Consider the following 23,230-nt stretch of genomic DNA (forward strand, 5'->3'; position numbering starts at 1 on the left):
TCATCCTTCTTCCCTGTTAGGCCTCTTGAATTGAAATAAACACAGCTTAATTTATGGATCCTAAGTCATTCTCTTATGTTCCTCCTGCCCTGACTGTTTGACTTGCCAACTATACCAGTCTCAGATCGATCTCTTTCCTCACAATCTCCCTGGTTCCCGCCCCATACCTTACTAGTTTAATCCCTCCCCAGCATCTCCAGGAAATGACCCTGCCAGTATATTAGACCCCTTCCAATTCAGCTGCAATCCATCCTTTTTATACAAGTCACGTCTTCTCCAGAAGAGATTCCAATGATCCAAAAATGTGAACCCTTCTCCCCTGCACCAGCTCCTGACTTGGGCATTACTTTACTCTATCATCCTACTGCTACCCTCACTCGCTCGGAGCAGTGGGAGTAATCTACATGTTACTACCGGAGAGGACCTCCTTTCTAAATTCTTGCCTCTTCCTTATTCTTCCTTCGGAATCTAATCCTTTCCCCTTTCTATGTAGTTGGTTCCAGTGTTTACTCTGGCTGGTCCCTCTCAATTTTGTGAATATTGTGTACTCTGTCCAAGATATCCTTGATCTTGGCACCAGGGAGGCAACACGCTATTCTGATTTCTCGCTGTCGGCCGGAGAGACGTCTGTCTGACAAAGAGATTCGAGTTTTGTAATTTGTAAAAGGAGGACCTTCCAAATCGCGACTACTTCCATCTAAAACGAATTAAAGCAGCTGATGTCAGGGAACACCGCCTTGATATCGGACAAGTTCCCCTCCAAGGCACTCACGATACTGACTTGGAAATAAAACCGCTTTCTTTCACTGTCACTGGATCAAGACCCTGGAATTCCCTGTTCGTGGCATTGTGGGCAGCACATGGACAACGGCTGTTCCAGAAGGTTGCACACCACCGCCTTCTTAAAGGAATGGAGAATAAATGGTAGGCTCAGCCAGCGACATCCACGTTCCAGGAGTGAATAAACAAAAACAGCTGGGGTCTCTTGTTGTGGCATACAATACATCACAAGGTTTCTGTCTGCAGCATACATGACACTAAAATCTGTCATCCACTACAAATTAAATCGAGTCCCAGAGATGTTGTTGCACACCTGGTCTGACTATTGCACGGCCCTCCAGACGCAGAAATAAGCTGTGATTCAAGACTCTCTCCATCAGTTATTTTCTGCCTTCATAATAATGTTCCACTTATTCCATGGACAAGGAGTTAATATTTGTGGATGAGGGTCACCAGTATTAAATACCACAGTTAACGCGCGATATGACCAAATGTTGTCGAATGGGGTAGCACAGGGGATGGGCTGAGTGGCCGCCAGTTTCTCCGCCCCTGATCAGATTGTGAGAGAGCCGGAGGGAGGAGTTATTAACATGAGCCGGGAATGAGCACCATTGGAGCTTCCTAAAGAGACAATGTCCCAGCTTGAAACCTTCTCTGCCCTTTCCCCCGACAGTCCCAGTTCCTTTGGTGAAACTGAGAGAAAAGGGAATTGGGGGAAATGACCAATTGATGTTTGTTTCTGGGATGCATTAGGAAAAGCAGCGCATGCGCGATGATTGTTCCTGAGCAGAGGAGCGCATGCGTGAGGCCCTCCCCCAGCTCTGCCATTGAGGAGCATTTACTCAGTGAGTGCAAGAGGTTTGTTTGAAACAGACCGCGATGGAGAGATCAGCGCCCAGGGAAGCGAGGGAACAGCAGGCTCCTTCCAGCAGCACATCGGGATGGGAGCTTGGGACACAGAGGGGGCTCCGAGACCGGGATTGATTCGGGGTGAGTTCAGGGAGAACCGGGGGCTGTTTGTAAGAGGCCGAACGGAGCAGGAACTGGTCCCGGAACTTGGGAGTGAGCGGGCTGGGGGGAAGAGAGAGGCCTTTCTCGGGCTGTGTGTGGGCCTGCTGAGGGAGGCAGAGCGGGAAGAAGCTGCTGTGGGACATCCTTGGGGTTTGCAATCCTCTAAACACTGACGGAATTAAATGTTTGGCTTCTGTTTCATGCTGTTTGTTGCGAATAGACGTTGATATAAAGGACAGTAGAATCAGATGTGATAATCCTGTGAAGGGTAAATATAGCAGGCACCGGATAAATGTCTCCAACTATGTGAAATCGTTCCCAGTATTTGTTTTTCAACAGTTAGTGTATTGGGAGCTGGACATTGAACTGTGGAATCATTACATTTGTGGAACTGTGCATATGTTGGTTAGTTTATTTTTATCTCAGTAAAATGTTTTAGAATTTGGGAAACAAAAAAAGACTGGAAGGAGCTCAAGGCTCGAGTGGAACCAGGATCAGCTCTGTTCAGCTTACTCTGTTCAAAAACAAAGAATTATAATGATCATGACCTGAATATTGCATTGATCATTTGATGTGTTTCTACTCAGCTGCTAGTGATGTACAGGAGATCTCTCTTTTGTCTTTCTCCAGGCAAATATTTGATGGATCAATCCTAGGGTGACCAGCTGCTTCTCACATCCAGCAGGTATGTTACTACTGTCGGCGAGGAGAATGTCCTTTCCTCTGTCTGAATGGATTGAGTCAGATGCGCATTGAGCTCCATTTCCAGAAGTACACATTCAATCCAAGAGTTAAACACACTGACTATATATATATCGATATTATTTTTCCCAGTTCTCAGTGGTTAGCACCTCAGTGACAGTAAATTCCATTATTCAAAGCCAATTATCATTCATAAGATTAGAAGCAGGTTAGACTGTATGCTTATAATAAATATATATTTATGAGCTGCATTAAATTCTTATGTAGGTTTGGCATTTTTAAAGTTGCAATCAATTAGAACAAACTGATCATAGTGTTACATGGTTATAACAAATTATATATAGAATAAAATTATTCTTTTGATAAATAGTTGTCCTGTACAAAGACAATCAAACAATGTAAATTTCAAATGAACCTCTTGGTCAAGCCTTATCTACAGAGGATGCTTCACATACGTACATACACTACTGTGTCTGTCTCTCTCACTCTCATTCTCACTCTCAGCCTGGTGTTGATGAAAACACACTTTATGCACGCTCCCATTCTGGTTGAGGGCCTGAGTAATGCAGAAGCATTTCCAGACTTTTTAAATGTATGAAACACTGATTAATAAGACATTAAACCCACCTTATAAAGTGTATCAGATCATGACATGCAGAACTGGAATCACAGTGACATACAGACAATGTTGGTGTTATATAGACCAGTACCACTCTTCAAAGTGATACAGATTGGCAGCACAACAGAAAACTCACTCACTCAGCCAGTTAATGGTAAAAGGGAAAAAAATGCAATTTAGGCCCACAACTACTTCCAGATATGGACGGTCATAAATTGACTGACCTAATTATTAATTGCTTCAGAAGATGTTAGTATTAGATGTTACATTATTGCAGTGCCCAGCAGCAACTTCCAAAGACTACTGCACACACACAATGTAAAAAGAAAACTGAGATTAAATACAATAAAATTAGATTCTTGGCAAAGATAAGTATTGAAACAACATTAATCCCTCAATCACACAGGTTTATCAAATATTGAACGGGTTTATCCTACACCCTGCTGAAAAAAACACAACTGAACATAGAAAGAGAATGGCATCCATATACTCGACTTGTCACTGCACACAGAGCAAAACTGGCACTATAGGTAGTCAAAGGCTGATAACTGCATAACTAATCTCAAATTGGCATTTACACTGAGACACTGGCAGTGAGTGAATGAAGATTAGAATCCCACCAATTAGTGGAAACTGGTATGGAGAACAGATAAAGAATAGAATGTGCCAGTGCAGACACAGCAGGCTGAATGGCTGTACCAATTCTGTGATTGTGTCATAAATCATAAAATGTATAAGGGATTAAGGCCCAATTTCAACACCCTAAACACTATTATCACAGATTGAATCACAGTCACAGATTTTTTTTTTCGAATTCATTCATGGGATGGGGGCACCACTGACACAGCCAGTATTTATTGCCCTTCCCTAACTACCCATGCAGCCACATTGATGTGGGTGTAGAGTCACATGCAGGCCAGACAAGGGAAGCATGTCCGTTTCCTTCATTCAAGGAATTATTGAACCAGATGAATTTTTCTGGCAATCAACAATAGATTCATGGACATCATTAGACTCTTAGAATATCATTGGCTGCCAGAGAATTGAGCAACTTTGATATATAAGAGTTGAAAGTGACTGGAACTCATTGAGAACTTCAATCTCACAGTCACACAGCAGAAACTGGCTTGTATTCACACATGGACAGCAGACATCAAGTTCTATGGACACAACCAAAATTGACACACATCGATTGATATCTGCTCTCACATACTCACATTGCAGCAACTAAAAGGGAGAGAACAATAATCATGAACACACATACGACAAGTACGTGTTGGTAACTAGACTAACACATTCGCATAGCAAAACCTGACAGGTACAGTATGATAAATGATTTTGCACATTTATAAACAAGAAGCTGATAGATACAAATTAATAACTGCACTCTCAGATGCACAGAGCAGAATCTGACAGGGACAGGTTGGTTAATAACTCACACATACAGGTGGCAGTAAATTCCAGAGAAAGATTGATAACTACACTTTCATATTTATAAAGCAGAAACTGACACGAATAGATTGATTATGCTCCCATTTTTCAAATCACATAATTTGACGCACAATTTAATAACGACTCTCACATATTCACAGGGAAGAAACTGACAGGCAGAGATTGATAACAAAACAAACATTAGTGGAAAATTCACAGGTCTGGCAGCATTTCAGTCTAGTAACCAGTCTTCAGAACTGATGGTGGCAAAGATAATGCACACAATGTGGTCTCCTCAATGTTGGAGCAACTGAGTGTAGATTGGGTGTCCACTGTGCAGAGTACCTACATTCTGTCCAGAGAAAAAGACCCTGAGCTTCCAGTTGTCTACCACTTCAACACACCACCCTGTTCCCTGGCCAAGATCTCTGTCTCAGGCTCACTTCAGTGCTCCAGTGAAGCTCAGTGCAAGCTGGAAGAACTGCACCTAATTTTCTGCTTGGGATCTCAACAGCTACAGAGCTTGAGCTCTCCCATGTCATTACCCAAAACCCCACATATCCGACCTTGTTAACATATAGTCTGCAACTATACACCACCAATTGTTAGCCACTAACCGACCCTATTAACAGGCTATTCACCCACTTAGTATGATAGTTATCCACTCCTTTGTTTGTCCTACTGTTCTTCTCTTTCTCTGGACTCTATCTCCATCTGTCTTTTACTATCACCCTTCCACCCACCCTATCTTCTGTAGAAAAACTAATATTTTCCTAGCTACCACCAGAAAATACAGAAGTCTGAATACACCACCCAACAAAGTCAAGAACACCTTCTCTCCTGTTATCAGACTTGAATGAACTGGTCAAATTTTAAAGCGAAAGTGTAGATGCTGGAGATTAGTCAAGATTAGAGTGGTGCTGGAAAAGCACAGCAGGTCAGGCAGTATTCAAGGAGCAGGAAAATCAACATTTTGGACATTCCTGATGAAAGGTTTTTGCCCGAAACGTCGTTTTTCCTGCTCCTCGGATGCTACCTGACCTGCTGTGCTTTTCTAGCACCAACCTAATCTCGCTCAAATTTTAACGTTAATCTCTCTCTCTTTGCACCTTTAATACTGTATTGCAGATTCTGTTCTATTACCCTGATGCATTTTGTATGATATTATCTGCCTGTAAAGTGCACAAAGCAATACTTTCCATTATATCTCAGTGCATGTTACAATAATAAATCAGATCAAATCAAATGGATAGCTACACTCTCAGAGAGCAGAATCTGAGAGGTACAGGTTGATAACTACAATCACACAAACTGACAGGAAAAGATTAATAAATACACTCAAACACTGGAATTACAGAGCCTGACAGGGAAAGATTGATAACTAAACTCTCACATTCACAAAGCAGAAACTGATAGCGACAGGTGAAAACTCAGCTCACACATTCACATAGTAGAAACTGGAAGGATTGTCAATTATATTCACCAAGCAGAAACTGACAGCTACAGATTGACAACTATCTTTATGTATTTACACAGCAGAGTCTGAAAGATACAGATTGACAGTTACACTCACTTTGACAAAGAAGAAAATGACAGGTAGAGAATGATAACTGTACTCCCACATTCGCATAGCTGAAACTGACAGCTACAGTTTGATTACTATGCCCACATTCACAGAGCAGAAGTTAATCAATAACTGTATTGACAGGGAAGAAACTGACAGGGACAGATTGGTATTTACATTGTCATATTGACATAGTAGAAATAGATTTACAATGACACTGGTGTCAAATAGCAAAACCTGACAGATACTGTTTGATAATTGCTCTCTCATATTGTTACAGCTTAAACTAACAGTGAGAGATGAATATCCACATTCTCACAGAATAAACTGTTGGGTACAAATTGATGACTGCATTTCATATTCATACAGCAGAAACTGACAGGTAGAGACTAATATCGAAACTCGCATTCTTATAGCTGAAACTGACAGGTATACACTCAGACACATAGCAGAAACTGTTAGGGACAGATTGGTAAAGCAAACACGCACATTCGCAGGGCAGAAACTGACATATATATAGATAACTAAACTCCCATATCTACATCGGAGAAACACATAGGGACTGATCCTATTTATTTATAATGTATGAAATATATTTATCAACAAGTCCCTGGCAGTTTCCACTATGTGGATGCACGAGTTCAGTTATCAATCTGCACCTGTAGGTTTATGCTATGTGAATGTATGAGTGTAGTTATCAGTCTGTCCCTATTTGTCTCTGTGATGAGAACATGTAAATATATTTACCAGAGAGTGACAGGGACAGACTGATAACTGTATTCACTCACATATTTGTACAGATTATGTGGATTGATAATTACAGTTTGATAATGACACTCCGATATTAACAGGTACATCTTGATAATTGTCCTCACACATTCACTGAGCAGGAACTGACAGCGAGAGATAGATAAAGAAACTTTCATATCCAGGAACGCACTTGCATTAGATTATCACATATTAGATTAACAGGGGAATTGAGTTTAGGAGTCATGAGATCTTGTTGCAGCTCTATAAAACTTTGGTTAGACCGCACTTGGAATACTGCATCCAGCTCTGGTCGCCCTATTATAAGAAAGATGTGGATGCTTTGGAGAGGGTTCAGAGGAGGTTAACCAGGATCCTGCCTGGACTGGAGGGCTTATCTTATGAGCAGAGGTTGACTGAGCTCGGACTTTTTTCGGACTTTGGAGAAAAGGAGGAGAAGAGGGGACCTAATTGAGGTATACAAGATAATGAGACGCATAGATAGAGTCGATAGCCAGAGACTATTTCCCAGGGCAGAAATGACTAACACGAGGGTCATGGTTTTAAGCTGGTTGGAGGAAAGTATAGAGGGGATGTCAGAGGCGGGTTCTTTACACACACAGTTGAGAATATGGAATGCATTGCCAGCAGCAGTTGTGGAGGCAGGGTCATTGGGGACATTTAGGAGACTCCTGGACATGCATATGGTCACAGAGATTTGAGGGTGCATACATGAGGATCAGTGGTCGGCACAACATCGTGGGCTGAAGGGCCTGTTCTGTGCTGTACTGTTCTATGTTCTATATGTTGATGTGCTGGTTGGTATCCGGTTCTCAGTGAATTGGTATAGATTTTTTTGATACAGTCACCAAAAAGCAGGTCAGACCAAGAATAGAATCAGTCTGTAGTCCTGTTGGAATTGCTGTTTTGAAGGAAAAAAACAGCCTAATGATTATTAAATTATTACATTGACTTAATGTTGATTTACAAACGATGTCTCTTCTGCCTTCCTCCAGGCAATTACTTGAAGGACTAAGACAGTGTAATATGTCCTCAGTACAAAGCCAAGTGTGATCAGTTCCTTCTAACAAACAGCAGGTATGTTACTGCTGTCAGACTGAATAATATCCTTTCCATAGTTATAGAGCAGATTGAATTAGACACACATTGATTCAATTTCCAGAGAGAAATTTTCAAATCAAGAGTTAAATATCATGGAGGAATTACATTTGTTTTTTTACAATTACAGTGACCCTCCTGATTTTATAAACCTCTATAAGGTCACCTCTCAGCCTCCAACACTCCATGGCAAACAGGTCCAGCCTGTTCAGCCTCTCCCTTTCACTCAAACACTCCAACCCTGGCAACAATCGGGTAAATCTTTTCTGAATGTTTCAAGTTTCACAACATCCTTCCAATAGGAAGGAGACCAGAATTGTACACAATATTCCAAAAGTGGCTCAACCAATTACCTACACAGCTGTAACATTCTTCTTCATTATCCTATTGACCGGCGACTCCACTTTCAAGGAACTATGAACGTGCACTCCATGGTCTCTTTGTTCATCAATACTCCCCGGGACCTTACCATTAAGTGTATAGCCCCTGCGTTGATGTGCCTTTCCAAAGTGAAGCACCTCAAACTTATCTGAATTAAACTCCATCTGCTACTGGTCAGCCCAGTGGCCCATCTGATCATGATCCTGTTGTAATCTGAGAGGACCTTCTTTGCTGTCCACTACATCGCCAATTTTTGTGTCATCTGCAAACCTTTATGTTCACATTCAAATCATTTATAAAAATAAGGAAAAGCAGTGAACTCAGCACCGATCCTTGTGGCACACAGCTGATCACAAGTCTCCAGTCTGAAAGGTAGCCCTCCACAACCACCTTCTATCTTCCATGTTCAAGTCAATTCTGTGTCCAAATTGCTAGTTCTTCCCCCCCCGATTTTCATGTGATCTAACTTTGCTAACCAGTCTATAATGAGGAAACTTGTCCAACATCTTACTGAAGTCCATATTGATCACCTCATCAATCTTCGAGTCAAAGAGATGTACAGCACAGAAACAGACCCTTTGGTCCAACTCGTCCAAGCCAACCAGATATCCCAACCCAAACTAGTCCCACCTGCCAGCACCCGGCCCATACCCCTCCAAACAATTGCTATTCACATATGCATTCAGACGCTTTTTAAAAGTTGCAATTGTACCAGCCTCCACCACTTCCTCTGGCAGCTCATTCCATACATGTACCACCTTCTGCATGAAAACCTTGCCACTTAGATTTCTTTTATTTTCCATCTCACCCTAAACCTATGCCCAATAGTTCTGGACTCCCCTACCCCAGGGAACATAACTTGTAAATTTATCCTATCCACGACCCACATAAATTTATAAACCTCTATAAGGTCACCCCTCAGTCTCTGATGCTCCAGGGAAAACAGGCCCAGCCTATTCAACTTCTCCCTGTAACTCAAATCCTCCCTGTAACTCAAATCCTCCAACCATGGCAACATCCTTGTAAATCCTTTATGACCCCTTTGAAATTTCACAACATCCTTCTGATAGGAAGGAGACCAGAATTGTTTGCAATATTCCAGCAGCGGTCTAACCAATGTCCTTTACAGCTGAAACATGTACTCAATACTCTGACCAATAAAGGAAAGCATATCGAATGCCTTCTTCAATATACCATCTAGCTGTGACCCTACTTTCAAGGAACCATGCACGTGTACTCCGAAGTCTCTTTGTTCAATAACACTCCCTAGGACCTTACCATTAAGTGTATAAATCCTACTAAGATTTGCTTTCCCAAAAGGCAGCACCTCGCATTTATCTGAATTCAACTCCATCTGCCACTCCTCAGCCCATTGGCCCATCTGATCAAGATCCTGTTTGTAATCTGAGGTAAACTTCTTCGCTGTCCACTACACTTCCAATTTTGGTGTCTTACCTCCTTTGCTCACATCCAAATCATTTATATAAATGATGAAAAGTAGTGGACCCAATACCAATCCTTGTGGCACTCCACTGGTCCCATGCCTCGAGTCTTAAAAACAACCCTATACTACCACCCTCTGACTTCTACCTTTGAGCCAGTTCTGTATCCAAAATGGCTAGTTCTCCCAGTATTCCATGAGATCTAACCTTGCTAACCAGTCTCCCATGGGGAAATCCTCTTTGTTACTTCTTCAAAAAACTTAATGGAGTTTGAGAGTCATGGTTTCCCATGCACAAAACGATGTTCACTGTCCCGAATCAGTCATTGTCGTTCAAAATGCATGTAAATTCTGTCCCTCAGGATTCCCTCCACCATCTTGCCCAACACTGATAGCAGGCTTCCCAGCCTAAAGGTCCCTGACTTTTCCTTGCCACCTTTCTTAAATAGTGGCACGACGTTAGCCAAATTTTAGTCTTCCGGCGCCTCACCTGTAACTATCAATGATAAAAATATCTCGGCAAGGGACACAGTAATCACTTCCGTAACCGCCCACAGAGTTCTAGGGTACGTCTGATCAGGTCCTGGGGATTTATCCACTTTTGTGCATTTCAAGACATCCAGGACTACTTTGTGTGTAATATTTCTTCAGGAATGAAGAAGGGCTTATGCCCGAAACGTCGATTCTCCTGTTCCCTGGATGCTGCCTGACCTGCTGCGCTTTTCCAACAGGACAGAGTTAACCCTTTAATGAATAATTGTCACATAAAGTCACATGACAATTAAATAATGTGAATTCCAAACACCCAGGACAAACCTGACAAATAAAACTGCAGATGCTAGAGGCTGGAAACAAGGAGAAATTGCTGAAAAAGAAACTCAGCGTGTCTGGCAGCATGTGTGGAGAGAAAGCAGAGTTAATGTTTTGGGACCAGTAACTGTTATTCAGAACTGAGCTTCTCCAGGAATTTCTGTTTTTATTCCTGACAATATAGAATAATTACTGCAGGCACACACACACACAGCAACTGACTTAATTCAGAATTAGTTCAAAATACAAACACCATGGCTGCAGAGCAGGACTAACAGTTCTGGAGTTCCATATGTATTGCAGGCAACAGGAAATGATCCAATCGAGATGAATATCACTCTCACATGGAGTCATTGTGGTCTGCAGCAGTCAGAAACATCCAGCTAATAATTCTACTCCCACGCAGACAGCATTCCATTTCCATCAATGTATCATGGTGGCAGAAGAGCTGCCATCCCCACCTTTAGCACAACGTCATTCTCCATTTCTCCAACTTGCAGGAACAGATTTTCTATGACTCTATTTTCATCATAAAGGCTTCTTGTGCCATTATTTCGAAGTAATTTTCATTTTCTACAAATAGCCCTGCATTCCTATGAAGTCTGATATAAGTCACAAGAACACTCAATACCATTTTCTCAAATACTCAATGTGATCACATAATCGTAATTTTAAACAATGGAGTAGGAAAGATGTAGTGAGATAATAGAACATGACAGCGTAGTATACTATTGCATTTTCATCCATATATTTATCCAATGACCATTTAAATGCCTGTAAAGTGGGTGAGTATACTACAGTTCCAGGCAGAACATTCCACGCCTCTACTACTCTCTGAGTAAAGAAACTACCTCTGACATCTGTCTTATGTTTATCGTCCCTCAATTTAATGTGATGTCCACTGCTGCTCGCCATCACCATCGGAGGAATAAGGCGCTCACTGCCCACACTATCTAACCCTCTGATTATTTTGTGTGTCTTTATTAAGTTACCTCTCAACCACCTTCTCTCTAATGAAGCTTCATCTCCCTCAGCCTTTCCTCATAAGGCATTCCCTCCAGACCAGGCAACGGCACAGTAAATCACCTATAAATCCTTTCCAAAGCTTCCACATTCGTACTGTCATGTGGGGACTAGAATTGGATGCAATTTTCCAAGTGCAGCCACACCAGAGTTTTGTAGAGCTGCAGCATGACCTCATCATTCCAAAACTCAATTCCTCTCCCAATAAAAGCCTTCTTAACAACGATATCAACCTGGGTGGCAGCTTTCAGGGATCTATGTACATGTACACAGAGATCTCTCTGCTCATCTACACTACCAAGAACATTACCAATAGACCTGTACTCCTTCCAAAGTGAATCATCTCACATTTTTCCACATTAAACTCCATTTGCCACCTCTCAACCCAACTCTGCAGCTTATCTATGTACCTGTGTAACCTGCAACATCCTTCAGCACTGTCTGCAACTCCATTGACCTTAGTATCATCCGCAAATTTTGCAAACCCATCCTTCTAAGCCCTCACCCAAAACATATCCTTGCGGTACACTACTAGTAACTGACTGCAGGATGAACATTTCTAATCAATTACCACCCTCTGTCTTCTTTCAGCTAGCCAATTTCTGAGCCAAACCGCTAAATCACCCTCAATCCCATGCCTCCATATTTTGTGCAATAGCCTACAGTTGGGAACCTTACTGAAAACACCTAATCAAACACTTTACTGAAATCCATATACACTGCATCAACTGCTTTCCCCTCATCCACCTGTTTGGTCACCTTCTCAAAGAACTCAATAAGGTTTGTGAGGCACGACCTACCCTTCACAAAACCATATTGGCTATTCCTAATCAACTTATTCCTATTGAGATGATTATAAATCCTGTCTATTCTAGCCTTTTCCAATATTTTACCCACAACCGAAGAAAGGCTCACTGATCTATAATTACCTGGGTGGTCTCTATTCCCCTTCTTGAACAAAGGGACAACATTTGCTATCTTCTGGTCTTCTGGCACTATTCCTGTAGACAATGACGACATAAAGATCAAAGTCCAAGGCTCTGCAATCTACTCCCTGGCTTCCCAGAGAATCCTAGGATAAATCCCATCTGGCCCAGGGGGTTATCTATTTTCACACTTTCCAGAATTGCTAACATGTCCTCCTTGTGAACTTATCTCCCATCTAGTCTAGTAGCCTGTAACGCAATATTCTCATCGACAACGTTGTCTTTTTCCAGTGTGAATACCGATTTTAAAAAGTATTCATTTTGCACTTCTCCTATCTCCTCGGACTCCACGCACAACTTCCCACTCCTGTCCTTGATTGACCCGAATCTAATTCTAGTCATTCTTTTGTTCCTGATATAGCTATAGAAAGCATTAGGATTTTCCTTGATCCTGTCTGCCAAAGACTTCTCTTGTCTCCTCCTGGCTCCTCTTAGTTCTCTCTTTAGGTCATTCCTGGCTAGCTTTTAAAAATCAAGCGTCCTAAAGGTGCCTTCACATCTCATCGTAACATAAGCCTTCTTCCTCTTGACAAGAGATCAACTTCCTTCGTAAACCACGGCTCCCTCACTCTCCACTTCCTCCCTGCCTGACAGGTATATGCTAATCAAGGACACACAGTAGCTGTCCTTGAATAAGCTCCACATTTCAATTGTGCCGATCCCCTACAGTTTCCTACCCCATCCAGTACATCATAAATCTCACCGAATTGCATCATAATTGCCTTTTCCCCCAGTTATAAATCTTGCCCTGCAGTACATACCTATCCCTTTCCTTCGCTAAAGTAAACATAACCGAATTGTGGTCACTCTCGCCAAAGTGCTCACCTACCTCCAAATCTAACACCTGGCCGGGTACATTACCCAGTACCAAATCCATTGTTGCCTGTCTACATACTGTGTCAGGAAAGCTTCTGCACACACTGGACAAAAAACTGATCCATCTGAAGTACTCAAATTATAGTATTTCCAGTCAATACTTTGAAATTTAAAGTCCCCCATAATAACTACCCTGTTACACTCACTTCTATCCAGAATCATCTTTACAAGCCTTTCCTCTACATCTCTGGAACTATTCTGAGGCCTATAGAAAACTCCTAACAGGGTGACCTGTCCTGTCCTGTTTCTAACCTCAGCCCAGACTACCTCATTAGATGAGTCCTCAAACATTCTTTCTGCGACCAGAATACTGTCCGTGACTAACAATGTCACACCTCCCCCTCTTCTACTGTCTTCTCTGTTCTTACTGAAACATCAAAATTCCGGAACCTATGACAACCACTCCTGTCCCTGCTCGATCCATGTCTCTGAAATGGCACAACATTAAAGTCCCAGGTACAAACCCATGCTTCAAGTTCACCCACCTTATTCCGGATGCTCCTGACGTTGAAGTAGACACACTTCAAACCACCTTCGTGCTTGCCAGTGCACACTTGCAACATTGAAGCCATATTTCTGACCTCACTATGCTCAACCACTGGACACAGTAACCACAATTTAGGTTCCTATTCCCCCTACTGAATTTGTTTAAACCCTCCCAAAGAGCATTAGCAAACTTCCCCAGGATATTGGTACTACTTTGCTTCAGGTATAATCCACCATGTTTGTAGAAGTCTCACCTACCCCAATTATCCAGGTATCCGAAATGCTCCCTCCCACACTATCCCTTTCATCACGTGTTCAACTCCTCTATCTCTCTCGCTCTATCTCTCTCTCGCTCTATCTCTCTCTCGCTCTATCTCTCTCTCGCTCTATCTCTCTCTCGCTCTATCTCTCTCTCGCTCTATCTCTCTCTCGCTCTATCTCTCTCTCGCTCTATCTCTCTCTCGCTCTATCTCTCTATCTCGCTCTATCTCTCTCTCTCGCTCTATCTCTCTCTCGCTCTATCTCTCTCTCGCTCTATCTCTCTCTCGCTCTATCTCTCTCTCGCTCTATCTCTCTCTCGCTCTATCTCTCTCTCGCTCTATCTCTCTCTCGCTCTATCTCTCTCTCGCTCTATCTCTCTCTCGCTCTATCTCTCTCTCGCTCTATCTCTCTCTCGCTCTATCTCTCTATCTCTCTCTCGCTCTATCTCTCTATCTCTCTCTCGCTCTATCTCTCTATCTCTCTCGCTCTATCTCTCTATCTCTCTCGCTCTATCTCTCTATCTCTCTCGCTCTATCGCTCTATCTCTCTCGCTCTATCGCTCTATCTCTCTCTCTCTCGCTCTATCTCTCTCTCTCTCGCTCTATCTCTCTCTCTCTCGCTCTATCTATCTATATATATATATATATATATATATCTCACTATATATATCTCACTATATATATATATATATATATATATATATATCTCTATCACATGGCATGGGCAACAAACCAAAGATAACAAATCTGCTTGTTCTAGCTCCCTGACTTTCTGCCTTAAATCCCCATCCCTTTTCCTACCTATGTTGTCAGTGTCTATGTGGGCCATGACTTGGGGCACTTACCCCTCCCCCTCAAGATCTGAGATATCTTGAACCCTTGCACCTGGGAGGCAACACGCCAACGATGAGTCTCTCTCATTCCGACAGAACTTCCTTTATGTCCCTTTAACTATGGAGAGCCCAATGACGAATGCACTCTTCCCCCCCCCCCCCCCCCCCGCCAGGACAACGGGGACAAACCCTGTGCCAGAGACCTGTACCCTGTGGCTTACTGCTGGTATGTTCTCTTCCCCCGCCCCCGCCCCCGCCCATCAACAGTATCCAAAACAGTATATTTGTTATTAAGGGGAATGGCCACAGGAGCTCCCTGCACTATTTACTGGTTCCCTTTCAGTCCCCTGACAGTAACCCATTGGCCATTTTTCTTGTACCTGAGGTGACTATGTCTTGGTAACTCCCCACAAGATAATGTAGATTATTAAAGCTGCTCATTTCTCTTCTTGTGAGAAGAATTCAAAAATTTCATTCTTCAAAAAATTTAGTTTGGTTCTTCCAATTTCATGAGAGAAAATCATTACATTCTCCTCCTCTCTGTAGAGCCACACAATACACTGCAGGGTGATTAACACCTACCTTTACTTCAACAGTCTTCAAGTAATTATATCACTGTCCACTGAAAAAAAATACTAATTCTGACCTTGATCAGATAGGTCAATGGGCCAAGAAGTGACAGATTCAGTTTCATTTAGATACATGAGGTGTTAGATTTTGATTAAGACAAACCAGGGCAGGACTTGTACACTTAATGGTGGGGCCTTGGCAATTGTTGGTGAACAAAGAGACTGAGGGTTGCAGCTGCAGATTTTCTTGAAAGTAGAGCCACAGGGAGATAGGACGGTGAAGAAAGCGTTTGGCATGCTTCCCTTCATTGGTCAGAACATTGAGTGTAGGAGTTGGGATGTCATCTGGTTGCTGTACAGGATATTAGTGATGCCACTTTTATGAGATTACATACAACGCTCATCACCCTTCTCCAGGAAGGATGTTGTTAAACTTGAGATGCTGCAGAAAAGATTTACAAGGATGTTATAGCGATATAGAGTCATACAGCATAGAAACAGACCCTTCAGCCCACCATGTCCATGATGTCCAACAAACACCAAACTGCATTCATCCTATTTATCTGCACTTGGTCAATAACTGACTGATTTCTTAAGGGCATATCCTGATGCTGCTTAAATGCTGTGAGACTATTCCATCACACTCTCAGGCAGCATATTACAAACTTTACCCACCATCTAGGTCAAAATATTTTTTTCAGATATCCTCTAAACTGCTTTCCACACAACTTCAACTTTTGCCCTCTGGTCTTAGGCACATCTGCCAAGGGGAGAAAGATTCTCACAATCTACTCCGTCTGCATCTTTCACAATTTAGTATATCTCAGTCAGAACCTCCCTCAACATCCTCTGCTCCAAGGAAACCAAACCTAGCTCATACGGTCTCCCTTTTTGATGGAGACTTTCCAACCCACTGCATCCTCTCCAGTCAATCCCATCCTTCTAATTGTGTGGCAATAAGAACTGCACACAGTATTTGATCTGTTTTATAAAGTTGGAATAAGACTTCCTTGCTCTTATATTCGACAGCTCCGGAAAGCATTGTGTATGCCGCCTTCAGTAGCCTGTCTGCCTATGTTGACACCTTCTGGGATGTATAGACTTGTACACCAAGGTCCCTTTGTTCCTCAGTACTCCCTCAGGACCAATCCTTCATTGTGTAATTCTTTCCGTTACTGGACCTCCCAGAATACATTACCTCACATTTATTAGGATTAAATTCCATCTGCCATTGCTCTGCCCAATGTACTCATACTGTAGCCTGAGACCACCCCCCTCACTGTCAACAACATCACCAACTTTCATGCCATAGAGCAAAGAACAGAAACAGGTCCTTTGCAAACCAAGACTGCACTGAAACATTTAATACTTCCACATGAAAAAGTCATCTGCAGGCTTACTAATTATATTTTCTACATTCACATCCAATTATTAATATGTATATAACAAGCAGCAAGGATCCCAGCACTGATCCCTGTGATACACCACTAGTCACAGGCTTCCAATCACAAACACAACCCTCCACCATTATAGTTTGCATCCTGTCTGCAAGCTAACTTCAGATCCAGTTTGCTTAAGACTCCAAGAGCCAATCTTGGACCAGTCTTTTATATGGGATTTTGTCAAAGGTTTTCAGGATGGCCTGTACCAGGCCAGAATAGAGTGGCCCATGTCTGTTGACACAAACTGGTATGTAAGTGTAAAGTAGAATTAAACAGCAGGATGTGAAACAGAATGGCAGGCAGAATCTGAGCCATACAGCCCACTCACACATAGTAAGGTAAAATGATACCATTGAACAAGCCATTCCAAGGACCCAGCCTGTTCCAATTTGAAACAGTTCTGACAAGAAGACCGAAGGTCCGGTAAATGAGCAACTCCAGCCACATTAAACGAAAGGGTAATTGTCCCAGTTACTGAACAGCCACCAGGTGCTAGTTACAGCCCATTAATGCCCTAAAACAGCTGAGGGTGCAACAGCTAAAGTTATCTTATAGTACTCCGTTTCTTGATGTAAGTTTGAATATTAAGAAAAATTCTTGCAAAGAGTCTTAGCATCATCACAGTAGTTTTCAGCATGGCAAATAGGTGTATAATACCAAAGCATAAAGTGGAAAAGAAGCATTTAAACCTGGAAGTCAAGGTTAGTTACTTTAGGTAATGACTTCTCTTATGGCCAAATCACAATAGATTGCTCACAGCCCATTAATCACAAAGTACTAACAGTTGGGGCAAATAAATTACTTCACACTTTGTAACTAACTTTTTTATAACAAAAATTAAAATTACAAGTCTATGGCAAGTAAGTCAAAACAAACTGTCCTTTGTTTTTTCTTCATATATTCCCCACTGTCCTAATTATACCAGAGAAACAATTGAACTTGATAAAATGGAATACAATGTATAATAGCATTCAAACTGTCCTGAGACAAGCTAGCCTGAGAGAAACCGGAAGGTGTATCGCACATAACTTTGGAATATGAATGAATAGGATGCATAGAAAGATCACAAGGCCAAGAGATTTCAATGTCCGCTAAACTCTGAGAGGTCAGGGGATCCTGGGGCAGTCCATAGAAATGCCCATCATTGATTAGGTATCTCATTGAATAGGATATGCAAAGTAAGAGAGAGGAACATCTTAATAAAGTTGTATGTGATTGTTATCAGAAAGTTTATTAAAAATATTGCTTTTTATTGTAAAATCAGAGTGTGTCATAGACCTCTGTTCTGAGGCCAGTCTCGGAGGACAGTCTTTTGTCCTCTCGGAGGCTGTATGCCTGCACTAACCTCCTACCACTTGCCTGAATACTGCCTCCTGCTGAGTCTGTCATCCCCGGTCAGGGCTTATGCTCCTGACTGAAGTACATAAAAATCACGTCAACTGCTCTACTCTCATCAGAATTCTTCATTGCCAGGACTGGAGGTTTTGAGTTATAGGGAAAGGCTGAACAGGCTGTTGCTTTGTTCCCTGGACTGTCGGAGAATCAGATGTGACCTTTACACAGGATGTGAAAATCATGATGGGCATGATAGGGTGAATAGCCAAGGTCTTTTCCAGAGTATGGGTGTGTGCAAAAATAGAGGCCACAGGTTTAATTTGTGGAGAAAGGATTTAAGAAGGACCTAAGGGGTTACGTTATGCTTGTATGGAATGAGCTACCAGAGGAAGTGGAGGTGGTGGGTACAATTACAACCTTTTATAGCCACCTGGATATATACAAGAATAGGAACAGTTTAGAGGGATAGGCGCCAAGTGCTCCATAATGTGGGGGTGCCAGCATTGCACTCGGGTGGACAATGTTACAAATCACACAACTTCAGTTTCTCAGACAATAGGTTTATTTGAAAGCACTAGCTTTCAGTGCACTACTCCTTCATCGCTCTGAAAGCTCGGGCTCCCACATAAACCTGTTGTATTATATAACCTGGTGTCATGCGATCTTAATTTAAATGGGACGAGGTCAGATCAGGATCTCTGGTCAGCAATAACAGCTTGGACCAAAGGATCTGTTTCTGTGCTATATAACTGTATGACTCTCTGAAGACCACAGCTTGATATCATTATTCCCAGTTAGACTCCGCACTATTAGAGTTGCAAAAGTCTATTACTTTTACCTCCTTGACTCTGAAGAACAGCACCGATCCTTTCTGTGACATTGTGTTCTGGTTTCACTTGTCTGTGAATCCTACAGATACAGTCAAAGAAAATAAGATCTTTCCCATTCACTTCAGGAAACATGAACTGAAAACTCTCTCCTTTGCTAACTGGCTGTTCACTTGACAGCAAACACTTAATTAATCCTGCTTCAATCTTCCTGCACTGTGTTACTGAGAAGTTTGAGTGTGGGCATCCTTCCTGTATCATAACAACTGTTTCTTTCAAATATCTTTTGGCACGGTGGCTCAGTGGTTAACATTGTTGCCTCACAGCATCAGAGTCCCAGATTCGATTACAACTTCGGGTGACTGTCTGTGTGGAGTTTGCACATTCTACCTGTGTCTGTGTGGGTTTCCTCCGGGTGCTCCGGTTTCCTCCCACAATCCAAAGATGTGCAGGTTAGGTGAATTGGCCATGCTTAAGTTGTCAATTAGGTGCATAATTCAGAGGGAAAAGGGGTTTGGGTGGGTTACTCTTCGGAGGGTCGGTGTGGACCTGTTGGGTTGAAGGGCCTGTTTCCACACTGTAGGGAATCTAATTTAATCTAAAAATCAATGCATGTACACAACAGCACGCGTAGTCAACATTAAATTTTAGTTTCCAAGTTTTTCACTAGTCAATATGGCTCTAATCTGTTCACAGTCTGTCATGTCTGAGCAGAGTTTTGAAGGACAATAAGCTGTATCCACAGTCCCATTGAATAGCACAGACTGACAGGTAGAGAGTACTTCCCAAGTATACAAACCATATAAGTGAATGGAAGAAACAAGATGAGTTCTGCACTCACAGAAGAACAAAAAGTTGCAGACTGCACCAGTCCTTATTCTTGTAAGGAAGGACTTAAGGAAACTGATAATTTCTGGACAGAACAAAGAGTGAGATGGTGCCAATACACAGTGGGTACAGAATAACTTGCAACATACAGAAATATAGTCAGGTCAATAGGTCTATTGGAAAAAAATAGAAAAGACATGAACTCAGAGGTCTCAGGTGGGACAATTAGCATTTCATTAAACATGTTATCCAGGACAGTGTGAGAGTGAAGTATGTCAGTCCCAGTGTACAAGTGGACTTCCAATAGATTTGAAATGCTGTTATCACCTTGGTCAAAACGTAAGTTCTACTTGTTTATTAGAAATACTGAACCTATTGCATGTTCACAATGTATTCCACTTTAGTAGGGAAAGAAGTAAGTAAAAATCCAGACTAATTATTCATCCAATTATCTCACCATGGCTTAAACATGTTGTCTGACGCTCTGACTATATGTAATTAATGTATCAATTCTTTTTATCCAAACTAGAGGAATTAAATAGCAGGCCAAGCGCCAGATTGAAACAAATATTGCAATTTAATTTGTTTCCACAAGAAGAAAACAGAACACATCTCAGACAAAATGACTGAATAAATACTTTGTTTTCAAATGGTCCAAAGGGAAATCAAACATTGACATGAAAAGGTAAATATTTAAACAGACACCCAGAGATTATTGGACACAGAATGAAGAAACTCTCATACTGGTCTTGTTATAAACATGTGAACAATAAATTCAAAGTACACATTCAGACCAGAGAGTGATCAATCCAGAAAATACCTTACATTCATAAACTTACCATCAAATAAAAGTTGTGGAAATTATCCAAACTGCTTTAGAGTGACAGAGACTGACAATAGTCTAAAAAATCTCATTTTCATTTACAGTATGTAGAATTTCTCCAGTGCAGATAGGGGTCATTCGGCCCATCGGCCTGCAACAACTTGACAAAGCACATCCCACCTAGCTATAGACCCCACCCTACCCCCGTAACCACATCTTTACCATAGTTAACCCACCTAGTCTGAATATTGCAGGGCAATTTACCATGGCTAGTCCAGCTAACTTGCATATGTTTGGACTGTGAAAGGAAACTAGAGCACCAAGAGGGAACTGTTATGAAGATGTGGGTGTACTGTACCTTTAAGAAAGTTACCAACTAGTAGAACTACCGGACATCACCAAGTGTTCTGATAAAAACAAGGTAACATTTGGTTGAAGAACCCAAGTAGCTGTTTGCCTGGAGACAAAAACATTTGAATTCAACCAATCAGTTGAAATTATAGCCCAAAGGTATCAAATTCCAATCCAGTTTGAATTGAGTATATTGACAATCTTAAAAGCTAAAGACATATCTGAAACTCTGGAGGTATAAGACTGGGGAAAATTGAACAGTTGGGAGGAGAATTGCCAAGCCACCAGCATGTAAAAAGACTCCATGAAAATTAGCTCTGTTAAAGGTACCTTTATCGATCAGTGACCTGTGAAGCACAATCCCCAAGAAGAACAAAAGACAACCGTATACAGAAAAGAACCAAAAGCACTTTTGAGATAAGCAGTTTTGTTTTGTAAATCTTAATCAGAAGTTCTATCGGACTAGTATTATAGGAGATAGGTTAGAGCAAGGAGTTGTAAATACTTGTTAGTTAGTCACTCTCTGTTATACTTAAAGTAAAGATGAATAGCTTTATTTATTAAACTGGTTCTAGGCCTGTCAAATTTTCACAGATTACTGCATGGGATAAATCTTTTCAGTGTTGCTGGTTTTAAATTCGCAAAGGGTTTACCCATGTCGTATCAAAACCAATGCCGACATGGGGAGCATGTCTGTGTGCAATTTGCACACAGACAATGAGCCAAGGCTGGAATCGACCCTGGCACCAGTGTGCCACCATGCTACCCTGACATGGATGGCAATAGATAAAATCTTATTGAAGTTGAGCAACAGAGACTGAAGTAAAAAGTGCTCCTGCAGTAAAAAGTGCTCCAGCAAGTGTCATGTTAAATAGAGCCAAATATTATAAGTACACTCATTTATTCACAGCACACACACTGAAAGATACTTTCAAATGCACTCATCCATTCATTTAGTTGAAACTGTCAGGTACAGATTGAAAACTGCACTCAAACATTCACATTGGAGAAACTGACAGGTATAGATTTAAAACAAAGTTCTCATATTCTTTCAAAAAACATTTTTATAACACTCACATATTCTCAGAGCTGAGTATACACAGGCAGATAAAAATGTCACTGACTTCTCTTTTTTCTTATTGCCTTCTGCGTTGAGACATTTAAACTGACACAAACCTGAAAAAATTAACAACTGTAGTACCCTGCAATTGCATGACAAATGGAGCTGGCCGGCAACGCGGCCCGGGACAACCTTTCACTTTATATCTACCTTACGGTGTGCTTACAGATCACATACTGACAGATTCAATTACAAGTCACCGTGACACAACAGGGATGGAGTAAAAAAAACATTTGATCTGAATGTTAGAAATGTTGAGATATTTGCTCTCTCACATGCCAGTTAACCAAGAGAACGCCAAAACAGCTGCCGGATTGAAATGTGATGATATTGCTGAATCTGAGAGCGAGAGCAGTAAGGGAGGACAGCTTTAAAATATCATCTAAACACCGTGTTCACCATCGTTACTAAGCCGGAAGAATGTTGTGTGTTGATTTATCAGGATGCCGGGTTGCTACTGAAATGTGAAGTGAGAAGTCAAATGCAGACTGCAATATCTGGCCTGTTTCGTTTCAGCTTCTTAAGGTTTAGAAAATTACCCACTCAAGATCAGAAATGGACGGATACAGGTCGGCAAATGAGGGAGAGACAGATCGAGTGAAGTATACATTTTTAAACTAAAAGTAAAAGACACGAGTATTTTATAAAAAAACAGTCTTGCTCCTTTTTTGTACTTCATTTTTCAATATAAAGCGCATTCCTTTGTTTGTAAATTGGCGGGCTTTTCAAACTGGAAAGAAGGCGGTTGATGATTTGGCGCCGGTACTTTCCGCCCTCCTCCCCGTGCCCTCTCCGGATTGGGGAATGAGGCAGATATCTGATTGGGAATTGGAACAACATTAGGCGGGGCTGGACAATGGGACCAA

At 41.7% G+C, this 23,230-nt stretch overlaps 1 long non-coding RNA gene across 1 annotated transcript; it reads left to right on the top strand.

Annotated features, from left to right (window-relative positions):
• Window positions 1-1,600: 1,600 nt before the first annotated feature.
• On the top strand, window positions 1,601-23,220 carry LOC148135498 (uncharacterized). Its single transcript, XR_015755037.1, has 3 exons — window positions 1,601-1,770; window positions 2,422-2,476; window positions 22,881-23,220. It is a non-coding gene; the product is annotated as an uncharacterized LOC148135498 (long non-coding RNA).
• Window positions 23,221-23,230: the final 10 nt, after the last annotated feature.

The sequence above is a fragment of the Chiloscyllium plagiosum genome, unplaced genomic scaffold, assembly GCF_037043375.1.
Source record: "Chiloscyllium plagiosum isolate Xiang-an unplaced genomic scaffold, Cpla_swu_hap1 HiC_scaffold_49, whole genome shotgun sequence".
NCBI lineage: Eukaryota > Metazoa > Chordata > Chondrichthyes > Orectolobiformes > Hemiscylliidae > Chiloscyllium > Chiloscyllium plagiosum.